Source organism: Austrofundulus limnaeus, unplaced genomic scaffold, assembly GCF_001266775.1.
Source record: "Austrofundulus limnaeus strain Quisiro unplaced genomic scaffold, Austrofundulus_limnaeus-1.0 Scaffold238, whole genome shotgun sequence".
Classification (NCBI taxonomy): domain Eukaryota; kingdom Metazoa; phylum Chordata; class Actinopteri; order Cyprinodontiformes; family Rivulidae; genus Austrofundulus; species Austrofundulus limnaeus.
The window spans coordinates 55,165-57,622 of record NW_013952640.1 but is presented as its reverse complement, the minus strand read 5'-3'; the positions used below and the strand labels follow the sequence as shown (position 1 = coordinate 57,622).

General features: G+C 41.7%; 1 protein-coding gene and 1 long non-coding RNA gene across 6 annotated transcripts in view; one reads left to right on the top strand and one right to left on the bottom strand.

Annotated features, from left to right (window-relative positions):
* The window catches only part of fam184aa (family with sequence similarity 184 member Aa), a gene marked incomplete at both ends in the record, with an annotated part of 81,365 nt that overhangs the window by 48,881 nt on the left and 30,026 nt on the right, over nt 1–2,458 (top strand).
* LOC106525703 (uncharacterized) overlaps nt 2,325–2,458 on the bottom strand; it is a 3,554-nt gene continuing 3,420 nt past the window's right edge. Inside the window, exon 2 of the long non-coding RNA XR_001311155.1 lies at nt 2,325–2,393. This is a non-coding gene — a long non-coding RNA (uncharacterized LOC106525703). The remainder of the gene's footprint in view (nt 2,394–2,458) is intronic.

Here is a 2,458-nt window from a genome sequence, read left to right as displayed (position 1 = left end):
GTTTTATTTCCTTTAAAAAGTCAGTAAAAATATTTATATTTATATTATTAATATTAGGGCTGCAACGATTAATCGATTATTAAATTAGTCATCGATTATTTTCAAAATCGATCAGTAGTTGATTAATCGATTAATCGTTGCAGCCCTAATATTAATAATATAAATATAAATATTTTTACTGACTTTTTAAAGGAAATAAAACAGAACGTAATGTGTTGCTAGTTTTATTTAATTTAAAGTGTTGTCAAACAAAACTATCTACTTTACCATATATTTACCTAGAAAAAAAGATAAAATCCTTACTTAACTCCTGACAGAGAAACAAAAAAGTGATGCTTGAAAAAAAAAAAAGGATCCTTTTTTTTACCTCCTTCAATTAGTACTCACTGTAACGTGCGAGCTATGAGGGCTGAAAACCTGCACACTGAGAACCACAGAGTCAAATAATTTTGGAGCACGGGAACTCATCTCCATTTATTCAAAGAACTCTCCTCTCTTCTCTCCATACAGGGGAGGAAAAACAAAACAAAAATCTATCAGGGTCAATATGGCTACAACAAGAGTACTGCCCTTTTTTTTTCAAAATCAAAGCACACATTATAAAACTCTCTCGCAGGCGGCAACCTGGTGCTGAGCTTCCAGGACCGGTTTCACCTGGTCAGATCTGTTCCTTTTATTGCCTGGAACAGATCCATCAGGTGGGTTTCTGAATTTTATGCATTTTTGCAGAAATATCGCCCGCTAGGGGTTTCTGGCTAAATCCAGGCGGGAGAGCGGGTGCTGGATGCAGGACCACGGTTCCACCTTACTGGATCTCTTCCTTTTATTCCCCTGCATCAGCACCAGCAGCCCCGTGTTGGAAATCAGCCGTTTAACCCGCCGGAGCTCGCCCGACGACTTTTGATCACTTATATCTCCGCGTGGGAACATCTCAGGAACTTGCCATCACCTCCAAGTTGTAGCAGAGATCCAGAACATTAAAATGAGCTGTCTCCCGCCCGGATCTGATGCTCAGAACCGGTGCTAGAGGCTCTGGAGTAAATTGAGTACTATATCGCCCGCCAAAGCGCCTTTTTCAGCCGGTCGTTAGTTAATAGCTCCGCTGGGAAACGTCCCAGGAACTTGCAGCCACCTCCAGTTTGTAGAGGAGGACTTCAGCTTTCCAAAGTCAACTCATTTTCCTGGATCCGATGCTCAGAGCCCGCAGGAGAAGCAAACGAAAGTTGAAATTTCCTCTCAAAAATGCGCATAAAATCGTGCGTAATTTGCTTATAGCTCCATGGGGCAACGTCACAGAGACTCCATTCAAGTATCAGCTTACCAGAGTTTTAAATCCCGACCAGCCAATCCAGGATCCGATGCTCCTAGCCCGGGGAGGGGGGCTAAAACCACCCCGGCAGAGGTCCGATGGTACATAATTTTGTAGGTTTTTCGCTTATATCTCCGCTGGTTGGGCACCCCTGACCTAAACAGTGGTTGTGTCAACCCCTGTTTTACGCTGATTTAAAAAAAAACATCATTATGAAGGTGTGGCGGCTTTTATTTTGCCGTGGCAGAGCCCCACAATCAATTACATATAGGGGAAACCCTGTGTGTCCCAGTAGGAACTGGGCAGTGTTGCTGGGGAGTGGGAAGTCTGGGTTTCTCTCCTGGACCTGTTGGCTCTACGACTTGACCACGACGAATAAGTGGTAGAAATGGAGATGTACAAATTGTAAAGAAACCTTCACTAAGTAATCTAGTGCTGCACAGTTATTCGAAACATTCTTTGACGATAATGAAAAATGTTTGACACGAAATTTTATTATTGAATATTCGTAATATTTAACCACATAAATATTCATTTGTATCTTCAATGAAATACATGAACTGCTGGGGGCAGAATCACTTCTATTTTCTGTAGTTGCTTTGTTTACTACTGAAGACGTGCCGGCCTCCAAAATACAGGAGAAGCTGCAGAGGGCCCATCAAAGAGAAATGATAATTGTGGAACAGAAAGACGATCACGTGAAAGAGCCAACAAAAATAAGACTTAAACTTACAAAAGTTGGCTACATTACCATGGCAGCAAGGCAGCAGTGAAAACATCATGATCACCTGAACCACTAACACGCAGCAGCCGTGATTATGTCCACTGCAGATAGGAAAGTTTCAAAAAGTTAGCTTGTTCGTCAGGTTGATGCCTTTTAAATCTTACCATCAGAAAACGGTGTGAACCGGAGCTATCAGTTTGTGCTAACGTTAGCTAAAGCATTAAGTGACATCATATTAAGTCACTGTCAGGACTTGGTTTTTGAATTTCACTGAAATGTCACACACCAGAGAAGCTTTAACAATTTTATTAAAAAATGTACAGCTGGATTTGGAACCAAGCGCCACGGGAATCTGGAGCTCTAAACAACAAAGGATGAGGTTAGTGACTCGGAGGGACAAGGAGCTTGTGGATTTAGAGAAAAGA